General features: G+C 38.3%; 1 protein-coding gene across 1 annotated transcript in view; it reads right to left on the reverse strand.

The window, feature by feature from the left end:
• LOC143672582 (protein WWC3-like) overlaps positions 1-13,903 on the reverse strand; it is a 221,219-nt gene that overhangs the window by 48,877 nt on the left and 158,439 nt on the right. The window contains exon 4 of the transcript XR_013169904.1: positions 4,522-4,678. The gene's annotated coding sequence lies outside the window, so the exon portion shown is untranslated. The remainder of the gene's footprint in view (positions 1-4,521; positions 4,679-13,903) is intronic.

The following is a 13,903-nucleotide window of genomic DNA, read 5'->3' on the forward strand; positions in this document are numbered from 1 at the left end:
GTGGGTCACAAACACTGACACCCAACACCAGTTTGCAAATGTCCATTCATGTACCCTATGCTCAATTCCTCCAGGCACCACAGAGCAATGGGTTCCAGGATCATTTGACAAGCCTATGACAAGCATCTTGTGGAATCACCACACTGCCTTCCATGCAGATACACCTTTCATTTATCTACAGATATTCAATCATTCAATAAATAAATCTCTTTCTCTGCATTTTCTTCAGAACTTGTTTCTCTCTGGTCATTTTTAAATAGTTTTATTTCACATATCATACAATCCAACCTAAGTATATAGACAACGCCTTACCTTGAAACCCCATCTGAAGATATTTCCTTTTCTTCCACAAAGGGTCCATACTAATTTCCCAGTCCCTCTCTCTGCTGACGTTTAGTTTTGGCATAATGATTTTGTTGTATTCAGTGAAACATATTACAGTGTTACTATTGACTACAGACCCTGACTTACATTGATTGTACTTTTTCCCATATGCCATCTACTTTCAACACCCTGCAATAATTATATTCATTTGTTCTTCCTTCTGCAAAACCATCTTTTAATTTGTATATTTAATCATCATCTGCTTCATTAAGAAATGTGGATGAGGCCTCAATCTGAACAAGGTCAGATTTGTGAGTAACACACCTCTCTCAAATTCCAGCAAATTTTTTTTATTACTCTAAGAAAGACATGGAAATAAAGTAAGTTACATCACCATGCAGAGGATTCATCAACACTCAAAGACATATGCTGGAGATTTCTGGGGACAGCATTTTTGTGGCCCAACTGAGAAAGTCCTGAGCAGAGCATCCTCCTTACAAATGAGACTCCAAAGTCTACCTGTACTGTGGGCAGTTTATGTGATGCTATTTTATACAATAGTGGCCAAATTCTAATTAGCTTACATGACCTGGATCAAGTGTTTCTCATGAGAGTGACTAGGTACCATGATGAACTTTCTTGAGCATGAACAACTTTATGAAAGCCTATTTCCTTCTGGAAGCGTAGCCCATCCTCCTAATTGGATTGCATATATTTGTGGTTAGTATAAATAGTTACAGAACAGTCAGTGTGTTCCTGGGCAGGGGTGCAGATCCTTACACCTAATTGTCAGAGTCACACTTCATTCCTCATGCCCAGCAGTCACAGTAACATTGATTCAGCCCTAGGATCTGACCTTGCTCCAGATATACACTATCATTTTTCTTAGAAATTGTGTAAAGAATATATTTATTCATGCATTAATAATCAGTGGATTAGACAAAGTAGCTAGAGTGATATCTACATGGTGTGTGGATAAGTGAGAAACATCACCCAACCAGTGTTAACTTTTCTACATGGTATGGGATAAATGAGGAGCATCACTCAACCAGTACAGTCTTCCTGGATACTGCAGTTGTCCAGAAATGGGCTCAATTGATTAAGCAGTGTATTTGGGACTCAGTGTAGTGGCCCACACTTTGTAGTTTCCCATCTAATGTTTGCCAAAGGGTGCAGCAACAGGAGAGCAAGCAACAGAGTATAATTAAAGAAGCTATTATAACAATGAATGCTATTAACACCAAATGTGAGGTACCAGTGAGACAGGTCCACTATGACTGTAAAGTATCTTGGGAAAATGTGTATATGGTTCTTACTTCCTCTTTATTTCTTGGAAAGCATTTTCCACAGAAACTTGATAATCAGGAATATATACTCAATATTCTACTTGCATATTAGCACAAGTCCCTCCTTAAGAAGCTGTTATAGTATCTAAAGCCATTCTGTTTTGTAGAACCACTTTTCTTATTTGAGTAATTTCATACATTATTAAGGTTAAGTCTTGTCTAGTGTAAGGGCATGAGCAATATGATCAGCTAGGGTTTCAACATCTAATTCTAATTTAATAGTCCCAGCTTCTGGAAGGAAGATAGCTTCAGCATAAAACCACCAAGCAACCCATTTTTCATGGTGACAGTAGTGGTAGAGAATATTCTAATTATGTGGAACCTCTAACAAGGAAATGAGGATTCTCCCTTCCATATATGGTCATCCCCATGTACACTGACCAGTTCAATTGGTGGGCAAATAAGGATATCCATGTCACCAACTGTCCTTTTTGCAAGCTGTTGAAAGGAAATTTTATTCCAGAAATGGAATGGCTTTTTAAAAGGGGAATTTAATATATTGCTAGTTCATAGTTCTAAGACTGAGAAAATGTCCCAATTAAAACAAGTCTATAGAAATGTCCAATCTAAGGCAACCAGGGAAAAGATACTTTGGCTCAATAAGGCTGATGAGTTTCAGGGTTTTTCTCTCTCTAGTGGAAAGTCACATGGCAAACATATTCAGGGTTTCACCTCATCTAGAAAGGCACCTGGTGAACACAGCGTCATCTGCTAGCTTCCTCTCCAGAATTCTTGCTTCTTGAATGCCCCCAAGGGCACTCTTCTTCATCTCCAAAGGTCACTGGCTGGTGGCCTCTGCTTCAGGGGTCTTTCATTCTGTTATCCTTCTCTGCTCTCTCAGAATCTTCAAACATCACTGGCTGGTGGACTCTGGTTTTCTCAGCCTTGTGGCTCTGCTTGGCTTTCCTGTGGCATTCTGAAACTTTCTCTAAAAAAACTCTGTCGCGGGATTCCAGTAAACTAATCAAGACCCACATAGAATGGGTGGAGATACATCTCCATCTAATTAAGTTGAATACCCACAATTGATTGAGTTGCATCTTTGTGGAGTTTTAAACTAATCAAGTTTCCAACCTATGTTTCTGAAAAGGGATTAGAAGAAACCATTGCCCTCACAAGATTGATTAGGATTAAAACATGGCCTTTCTAGGGCACATCAGTCCTCTCAAACCAGCACACCCACATATCCCCATATACCCTTGGGGAAGTCAGTCAGCAGGGTTTGTTCCCAAATATTTATGACCACATCACCATTTCTCAGGGGCAGCATATAATATAGTTGTGTAACAAGAAGATTTAGGAGTCTACCCTGCCACCTGTTAGGGATATCCCCAATATTATTCAATATACCATGGGGCTTTTTCTCTTAAATTTACATATTCAGCCATTAGTCATCCCCATCCATTGAATAGCACATACAAAAAGAGGGGGTGTATTATTCATGTCATGGTGAGACAAAGCTTCAGTGACTCACTGTAATTCTTCCCAGGCTGGGGAACTGCAACTGGTATGTTACAACCAAATCCAGTTCTGTTCAGCAGTGGGTGCTATCTCCCATGGAAGTCCTTCAGCTGTGTTGGTTGAGAGTCCAGTACACATCCAGCACTGGGAGATGTTATGAACTCAAAAGTGTGGGCCCACAGTGCCAGACTATTAGTCATTCCTCTGACAATCATCCAATTGATGATGATGGATACTGTACCGTACTTATTCAAGAAGAAAAAGTTGATTAGTAGGTAACATTTCTAATTCATTCTTTCCAGCATAGATCACTACTATTGTATTATTCTTTCCCTTTGCTATTAGTTCAGCATTCCTTGGTATGTCTTGTGTGTGTTTCTTTACCCAGGCTTTAGATTTAACTTTGATATCAGTGGGGCCAAATCTCCCACATAGGAGCATGATTTAGCTTTTCCCATCTATCCTGTTTATAAGGAAAAACTACAAATTGAGCTATATGATCACTTGGCATCAGATGCACTGGTTGTGAAGAGATATTATACAGTATTACTTTAATTCCCCCCACATAGTCAGAGTCTATGACCCTAGCCATGATCTGAATTCCTTTTACAGCTAAACTAGATCAGGTAAGAATATGTACAAAATACCCAGTAGGTATTTGAATTCCAATTCTAGTTGAAATGGTGTGTATTTGATTTGGGACTATCCATGCTTCTGTTAAAGTATATAAGGTATTTCCTGCAGACCCTAATGTTCCTAAATAAGGAGCTTGGGCATTTGGGTGAAGTGCCATCATTTTAACAGTGGATACTTGTTTCTTATCTGTAAGTTAGGAGTCATCATTTGGGCAAAGGTCTATTGTTAATCTGTTGTAATGCTATAAATCTTTCCAATTTTTATAGGTGTTATGACACATTTCCTTAACTTCTCTTTTAAGAGTCCATTCATTCATTCTATTAGTCCAGCAGCTTGTGGATAATAAGGTATATGATATATCCAAGGATGTTATGCTGGTGACAATATGATTCCATTCCTTTGCCTTAAAATGGAAACAACTGTCATTTTGGATTTGGGAGGGGGCTCCATAACATAAAAAGTTATAATATCTGATATCCTGAAACTATTTTTCTGGGTAGCACATTGTTATGCACAGACCCTAAGACTCCTGAATAAGTAACAACACATGTGCATATAAATTGACACCCATGACTGATTGGAAGCAATCCCACATAATCAATGTGCCAAATATGAGCAGGAAGAATTCCCTTAACTAGTTCTTCTGTAAAAATTCCCATGGGACATCTCATTGTTCCTTTGACATGTGTCACATTCATCTTTTATCCGTTTTGAAATGGACAGAAGTAGAATAATACATTTAGCCAATGCCCACCTGTGCAGAACCTGTGCTCCCAGACGTCCTAATTGTTGATCTACCCGTTTTGCTAATGAATTCTCTTCCTGGGTATGGGTAATAAGAGAAATCGTTGCTGCCACATCCATGATGGAGTTGCAATCCTGTTCCACTGACTTTATAGCAGTATGAGCATCTGTACGAAAATAGAAACATTAGTCTTTTGTACAATTTCCAAAATCCCCTTCTGCAATATTTTCCCACCTAATTCTTGACCAACAAGTTATTTTATTGCCAAATATGCATCCAGGTAGTTAGTCCATTAGCTCCTGCCCATGAGTCAGTGAATATGTGACATTCTTCTCCTCTTACATTATAAAGTAAGAGGAGAAGCACTTATAAAGTGCTTGCAATTCAGCTAATTCACTACTTTCTTGTTTTCCAGCAGTCTTTTACCTAGTTTTTTCTAAGGTAAGTTTTGTTTTGGCATTATAAGAAATTGCTTTCCAATGTTGGTCTTGCCCTATATATTTTGCTGCACCATCAGTAAACCAAGTGTGCATTTTCTGAATATCTGTTAGACAATTACTTTCCTTTATTCCATTGTATTGGAGACATTGGCTTTAATGTGAGTAATACAGTTTGACATGGGGAGTAACTTTCTTGTGCTATTTTTTAAATGTAAATTAGCTGTCCCATTTTCCCCTGGCTTGGTGTGATTCTGTTTAAACTAGACTTTTGTCCATGCCCTATTTTATGAGAGTCAAACATACTAATTATCAAATTCATAATGAGAATTTCAGGTCTCAAAAAACCATCATGACTGATGTTCATTTGTTCAGTTTCTACCAATGCCCAATAGGCAACTAACAGTTGTCGTTCAAAGGGAATATATGATATTCCAGATGAGGGTAGTTTATGAGACTAAAACCACAAAGGAATAAGAAACCCTTTTTGCTGTGTTCTAATAATTGCAAGCTTGATCACCCAGAATAAAATTTTGACACTGCAACAAAGAAAGTTTTCCCTGCAACTCAGCCAATTCTTTTTCTAATAATGACTTATTCTGTGACAGAAGAAGTAACTCCTTTCTCATATGCATTTTTTGATATGCTGTCAAAATTATCCATCCCTCCAATTCTTTTTCCCTTTTCACAGGAGATGCTGGCAAGCATTCTACTAGTTGAGGAGTGTTAGTAGTTTGATTTTTACCCCCATTCTTCATATGGTCCTGGGCTGATACTCTTGAGTGATTTGTGAAAATGGGACTCCTCCAACCCAGGAATATCACAAACTTTATGCATTTAATTTCTGATTTTCTTAAAAAGAAAGCTAGGTTAAACCCCTCAATCCTGCTAACTACACCACTTTGTTTCATTAAGAAATGTGTGAGGTCTCAACCTGAGCATTGTCAGATCTGTGAGTAACACACCTCTCTGAGATTCAAGCTAATAGTTATTTATTGACTAATATAAGAGAGGCAGAGCAATAAAGTAAGTGTGATCATTGGGCAGGAATTCACCAATATCCAAAGAATCCCAGAGACAGCTATTTCAGGGTCCATCTGGGAAAGTCCTGAGTGGGGCATCCTCTTCTCAGATGAGATTCCAAAATCTAGCTGTGCTGTGGGCAGTTTGTAAAATGATTTTTTAAATACGATAATGGTCAAATTCCTATTAGCTTATGTGATCTGGCTCAATTGTTTCTCATGAGATTGGCTAGCTCTCAGGAAGAACTTTTTTGAGTGTGAACAACTTTATGAGAGTACATTTCCTTTTGGGGGAGTAGCCAGTTCTCCCAGTTGGGTTGCACATATTTGTGGTTAGTATAGTGTGTTCCTGCGCAGAGTGCAGATCCTTACACCTACTTGCATTGGTCATACTTTATTCCTCTTGCCAAACAGTCACAGTCACAGTCACATTTCATCATCATTGTATACTCCAAGCATTCCTAAATTATACCATCTCAGCAATTATCCTCTATCTTACCTTCTGATTTCTTATGTGCCCCAGACCTTCTCCCTCAACCTTACTCACATTCAGCTTCATTCAATGTACTTACATTACTGTGCTACAATCAGGGAGTATTCTGCTACCCATATCTGAATCTTTATAATCAGACCAAGATTGTATAATACCCATCTGTATTCCTTCAGTACCAATTGCCCAGTCTCTGCCCTATTTCTCTTTCCTGATAACCTGTGTTCTTAACTGAAATTCTCCAAGTTCACTCATTAATGTTAGTTCATACATGTGAGACCATACTGTATTTGTCCTTTTGTTTCTAGATAATTTCACTTAGTGTAATATCTTCATGGTCCATTCATGTTGTTACATGCCTCATGAGTCTGTTCTGTCTTACAGCTGCATAATATCCCACTGTATGTATGTAACACAGCTTGTTTAGCCACTCCTCCATTGATGGGCATTTGAATATTTTCTATCTCTTGGCAATTGCAAATAATGCTGCTATAAACATTGGTGTGCAAATGTCCATTTGTGTCCTTACTCTCATGTCCTCTGAACAGATACCTAGCAATGGGATTGCTGGATCATATGGCAACTCTATACTTAGCTTTCTGAGGAAGCCCCAAACCCTCTTCCATAATGGTTTCACAACTTTACATTCCTACAGGAATGGATAAGTATGCCTCTTTCTCCACATCCTCTCCAGCACTTATCATATTCTGGTTTTTTGATAATGGCCTTTCTGGTGGGTGTGAGATGATATTTCACTGTGGTTTTGATGTGCATTTCACTGATGGCCAGTAAAGTGGAACATCTTTTCATGTGCTTTTCAACCATTTGTATTTCCTCTTCTGAGAAGTGTCTGTTCATGTCTTTGGACTTTCTTTAAAATTGGGTTGTTTGTCTTTGCATTGTTAAGTTGAAGCATCTCTTTATATATTCTGGATACTAAACCCTTATCTGATATGTGCTTTCCAAGTATCATCTCCTAATGTGTTGTCTGCCTTTTTACTTTCTTGACAAAGTTCTTTGATGCCAAAAAGTGTTTAATTTTAAGAAGTTCCCACTTATCTATTTCTATCTTCAATACTTGTGCTTTGGGTGTTAGGTTTAGGAAACCACCTCCTATTACAAGTTTTAGAAGATATTTCCCTTCATTTCTTCTAAAAGTTTTATGGTCTTAGCTCTAATGCTTAGGTCTTTGAAACATTTTCAGTTAGCTAGTGTATGAAATAGGTGTCCTCCTTCATTATTTTGCATATGGATATCCAATTCTTCAAGCACCACTTATTGAAGAGGTTGCTCTGTCCCAGGTGAGTTGGCTTGACTACCTTGTCAAAGGTTAATTGTCCATAGATGTGAAAATCTACATCTGAACACTATTCAATTCCATTGGCCAGCATGCCTGTCTTTGTGCCAGTACCATGATGTTTTGACCACTGTAGCTTCAAAACATGTACTAAAATCAGGCAGTGTGAAACCTCCCATTTCATTTTTCTTTCTCAAGATATTTTTAGCTCTTTGGGGCACATTCTCCTTCCAAATAAATTTATTTATTGGTTTTTATATTTCTGCAATGTACATTTTGGGATTTTAACTGGTAACAATTAAATCTATAAATCAATTTGGGTAGTATTGATATCTTAGCCATATTTAGCCTCCCATCCATGAACATGGCCTTCCATATATTTAGGTCTTCCCTGATTTTTTTTTTATAGCAATTTTTTGTACTTTTCTGTGTATAGGTCTTTTGTATCCCTTATATATATATATATATATATATATATAGGCTCCAGAAATCAAACCTGGTTCTTTGACATGGTAAGCAAGAATTTTGTCACTGAGTCACCATTACACCACCTTTCCTAAGTACTTTATTCTTTTTGTTGCTATTGTAAATGAATTTATTACTTTCTCCTCAGATTACTCTTTACTATGGTATAGAAACACTACTGATTTTGGGGTGTTGATCTTGTAGCCTGCCACTTTGTGGTACTCATTTATTTGCTGTAGTAGCTTTGCTATGGATTTGGGGGGATTTTTCACGTATCATCCTTTCTAATTTGGTTGCCTTTTATTTCTTTTACTTGTCTAATTACTCTGATTTAAACTTACAGCACAGTGTTGGATAACTGGTAACAGTGGACATTCTTGTCTTCTTCCTGATCTTAGGGAGATAGTTTTCAGTCTTTTCCCATTAAAAGTGATGTTCTTCATATATTCCCTTTATCATGTTGAGGAAGCTCCCTTCTATTCCTATCCTTTGCAGTGCTTTCATCAAGAAAGGATGTTGAATTTTGTCAAATGCCCTTTCTGCATCAATTAAGATGATCATGTGTTTTCCCGGCCTTGATTTGTTGATATGGTGTACTACATTAATTGATTTCTTATGTTGAACCATCCTTGAATATCTGGGATGAATCCCTCTTGGTAATGGTGTCTAATTCTTTTAATGTGTTGCTAAATTCAGTTTGCACAAATTTTGTTGAAGAGTTTTGCATGTATATTCATTTGAGGGATTGGTCTTTAATTTCCTTTTTTGTAGTAACTTTGTGTGGCTTTGGTATGGGGGTGATGTTGGCTCTCGGAATGAATTAGGTAGCCTTCCCTCCTGTGGTAGTTAGGTTCAGGTGTCAACATGGCTAGGTGAAGGTGCCTAGTTCTGTTACCGTGGACAAGAGCCAATGGCATGTGAACCTCATCTGTTGCTGATTACAGTTGTAGTCAGCTAGGAGGCATGCCTGCTGCAAGGAATGATGTTTGATTCAATTGGCTGGTGCTTTAATGAGAGAGCTCAATGTAGCACAGCCAAAGCAGCTCAGCATACCTCATCTCAGTACTTGCAGTTCAGCCCAGACCTTTGGAGATGCAGAAAAGAATCACTCTGGGGAAAGCTGTTGGAACCCAGAGGCCTGAAGAGAAGGCCAGCAGAGATCACCCTGTGCCGTCCTGTGTAAGAAAGAACCTCAGTTGAAAGTTGCCTTTCCTCTGAAGAATTATTCATTTCTAACTAAATAAATCCCCTTTTATTAAAAGCTAATCCATCTCTGGTGTGTTGCATTCTGGCAGCTTTGGCAGACTGAAACATCTCCTCTTCAATTTTTTGAAACATTTGAGTAGGATCGGTATTAATTGTTTCTTGGATTTTTTGTGAAGTTCGCATGTAAAGCCATCTGCACCAGAACTTTCCTTTTTGGGGAGCTTCTTGATGCTAATTCAATCTATTTACTTATGATGGGTTTGGTGAGGTTATCTGTTTCTCCTCCAGTCAATGTTGGTTGTTTATACCTTTCTACAGAGTTGTCCATTTCACCTACATTGTCTAGTTTATTACAATATAGTTGTTCATAGTATCCTCTCATTACCTCCTCTAGTTCTGCAGTGTCAATGGTTTTGTCTCCTTTTCCATTTATGATTGTATTTGTTTGCATCCTCTCTCTTTTTCTCCTTGTTAACCTAGCTAAGGGTCTATCAATTTTCTTGTTTTTTCAAAGAACCAATTTCTGGTTTGGTTGATTTTCTTGATTGTTTTCATGTTCTCAATTTCATTTATTTCTGTTCCATTCTTCATCATTTGTTTCTTTTGCTTGCTTTTGGATTAGTTTCTGTTCCTTCCTTAGTTCTTCCAAGTGAACAGTTAATTCCTCAATGTTTGCTCTTTTTTGTTTTTAGTATAGGCATTTAAGGCCATAAATTTCCCACTTAGCACTGCCTTTGCTGCATCCCATAAATTTTGATATGTTGTGTTTTCATTTGCCTTGAGATATTTACTAATTTCTCTTGTAATTTCTTCCATCACCCACATTGTTTGAGAGTGTGTTGTTTAACCTCCATATATTTGTGAATTTTCTGGCAATCTGCCTGTTATTGATCTCTAACATCATTCCTTTGTGGTCTGAGAAAGCATTTATATGATTTCAATGCTTTTAAATTTGTTGAAACTTGCTTTGTGACTCTGCATTTGGCCTATCCTTGAGAAAGATCCATGAACATTTGAGAAAAAGGTATATTCTGCTGTTGTGGTGTGTAATGTTGTGTAAGTATCCATTAAGTCTAATTTATTTATTGTACCACTCAAATTTTCTTTCTCTTTATTGATCCTCTGTCTAGATGTTCTATCCACTGATGAGAGCAGGGAAGTGAAGTCTCCAACTTTTGTGGTAGTCTCCAACTTCTTTCAGTGTTTGCCTCATGTATTTTGGAGCACTCTGGCTTGGTGCACAAACATTTATCATTGTTATGTCTTCATGTGGAATTGTTCCTTTCATTAATGCATAGTGTCTTTGTCTCTTTTAATTCTTTAACATTTGAAGTCTAATTTGTTGGATATTAGTATAGCTACTCTGGCTGTTTTCTGATTGTTTTGCATAATATATCTTTTGCCAACCTTTCACTTTCAATCTTTTCTTTGTCCTTGAGTCTAAAATGAGTCAGTTATAGGCAGCATATACATGGGTCCTGTTTTTAATACATTCTGCCAGTCTATGTATTTTGATTAGGGAGTTTAATCCATTAATTTTTAGCATTACTATTGTAAAGGCAGTACTTTCTTCTACCATTTTGCCTTTTAGATTTTATGTCATATCTAGTTTTTTTCACTTTTTACCTTTACTAATCATCTTCATTTCTGCACTCTTCTCCACATTTCTCTCTCCTGTATTTTCCTATCTTCATCTAGTGCTCCCTTAGTATTTCTTGCAGAGCTGGTCTCTTGGTTACAAGCTCTCTTGGTGATTATTTGAAAATGTTTTAGTTTCCCCCTCATTTTTGAAGGACAATTTTTCTGGGTATAGAATCCTTGTTTGGTAGTTTTTTTCTCTTTTATAATTTTAAATTTATCATACTACTGCCTTCTTCCCTCCAAGGTTTCTGCTGAGAAATACATACATAGTCTTATGACTTCCCTTGTATGTGATGGATTACTTTTCTCTTGCTGTTCTCAAAATTATCTTTTTCTCTTTGACATCTGACAGTCTGATTAGTAAATGTTTTGGAGTGTGTCTATTAGGATCTATTCTCCTGGGGGCTCACTGCATTTCTTGGATCTTTAATTGTGTTTTTCAGAAGAGGTGGGAAATTCTATTTGGAAATATTTCTCCATTGATCTTTCACCTCTTTTTCCCTTGTCTTTTCCTCTGAGGACACTCACAACATGTATATTTGTGTGCATGATGCTGTCATTCAGTTCCTTGAGACGCTGCTCATATTTTTCCATTCATTTCCCTATATTTTCTTCCATGTGTTGGATTTCAGATGTCCAGTCCTCTAGTTCACTACCTTTCTTCTGCTTCTTCAAATCTATCATTGTAGGTTTCATAGTTTTTTTTTTTATTTCTTCTACTGTGCTCTCATTCTCATAAGTCCTGTAATTTATTTTTCTGAACTTTCATTTTCTTCTTTCTGTTTGCCCAATGCCTCCTTTATACCCTTCCTCAATTTGTTGATTTTATTTTTGATGAGATTTTCCATGTCTGCTTGGCCATTCTGAATCACTTGTTTGACTCCTGTATCTCAGCTGAATTTGTGGTTCATTCCTTTGACTGGGCCATATCTTTGATTTTTCTAGTATGACTCAAGTAGGCATTTGATTTCCTTAATAAATTTATTCTCAAAGCTGTTTTCACCCTTTTACCTAGGACTGTCTTGCTGAATGGCTTTGTTCTCTGTCTGTTCTTTTACATTCAGTTCCACTTATTCTAGACCTCTTGCATAGTGTCTGATTAACTGATCATAAGTTTTCAGTTCTTCTTTTGCTGTTCCTTGCTCTGCCTATATGGAATCTTTTTGGTTTGGATGGTTTCCTCAGACATTAGGGACCCCAGTCAGAGTTTCCCAGATTGTTCTGGCCTCATCTTAGAAGGCAGGAGTAGCCTGCATCAGTTGTCCCTCAGAGTGAGGCCCAGCCAGTTGACAGACTTTCCTGTGAAGACTCTGTGTTTATTTCTGTCATGCCCAATATGTGGTGCTTGTCGGCCCATGGCTTCCCACCAGGGTAATACGCTATGATGCCTATGACTTCAGCAGACTTTTCCTGCTGGAACGTGGTTGGGACAGAGGTGAGGTTGGAGGTTGATACTAGTTGCTTCAGTTTTCCAGTCCTTGGGGCCTGAATTCCTTCAGGGAAGGTTTCCTCTTGAGCTGTGTCCCATCTTTCTACTGGGGAAGGTACAGCCTTAAAAGATTTAACTTCTTTCACCTGATTAGTTATTTTGTCTCTCAGACAAGCTTAATTCCACACTGACCTGTGGTGTGCTGGAGAATGAGAAACCTTGCCATTCTATCTAGTAAGTTGTTAACTAGGAGAGACAAAGCAAGAAATAATAAAAGATCCTTTTCAGAGCAGAACTCCTGCTCCTTGGGTTTTGTCAATCAAGAGCACATGACTCTATCTCCAGAAGCTTTGTGCCCCCCCCTTTTCTAAGGTGCTGCCCTTTTCAAGTATTTTGTGCTGTCTGACTCAAAAGCATCTGCTTATTTTTTTTCCCCATCAGCCCCACCCCCACTCAGCCAGGGCAAAAACTCCTAGTAACTTTGTCTCTTATTCCATGATTATCTGAACTGGGGCCTATTGTCAGTAATCAGGATTTACCAATTAATTCTACAATTGAAGTTTGGTTGAGCTAAACCCTTGCTGCTAATACAGTCTGTTTCCTTTCCCCTGGAGGAACTGGCCTGCCAAGACTGTGGGGGAGGGGCACTGGCCTCTGTGGCTTGGGTCTTACAGTTCTGTGGTGGGTTCTCAGTCACCCCAGCTTGTTTAGATTGGTGTACACTCTGTGTCCAGACACTGATGTCACCCCAGCAGTTGTTCTGTTATATTCCAGCTATTTACAAAGCTGCTCTGGATGATGAACTAAATTTCACCCCTCAGTAAGCTGCCATCTTGCCCCACATCCAGTGTCACTTCTGTGCCAGTGTCTAATAATCCCCTAAACAGCTGATCATTTCCTTCCCCCCAATGCATAGTTCCCCTTGTAAAAGAGCATAGGACTCCTTGGGGAAGGCTGGGAAGAAGGTTAACAGTATAAATTTGGGGCAATGTAAAAGGGCCCCTGCTGGGCCTTGCCTCTTTCTAAGGGCTCTGAGTCTGAAAACTGTCTCAAGTCTGGGAATTAAGGGGCCTTGACTCTCTGTTTTTTTGCAATTCGAGTTAGACTTCTGTTCCCTTGACCTAGTGCTGTGACAAGTGTGGCTCAGTGTGAGGACAAAAGGGAGGGATGGGGAATTGAGAAAGAAACACAAGAGAAAAAGATATAGTTTAGAACTGGGGCCAGGTGGGACTCTGAGCTTGGATGGAGACTCAAAGACCCCAAGAGGTTCAGTACTATTTATTTTATAGGACTGTGAGATTAAAAAAAAAAAAGTAAAGAATGTTACTGAAAAATGGGGAAGGAGGAAGCACTCTTTGCTCTTTATCTTAGTCTGTGTTTTTCATTGTAATCCGAGAGCTGAAC

Source organism: Tamandua tetradactyla, chromosome Y, assembly GCF_023851605.1.
Source record: "Tamandua tetradactyla isolate mTamTet1 chromosome Y, mTamTet1.pri, whole genome shotgun sequence".
NCBI classification, from domain to species: domain Eukaryota; kingdom Metazoa; phylum Chordata; class Mammalia; order Pilosa; family Myrmecophagidae; genus Tamandua; species Tamandua tetradactyla.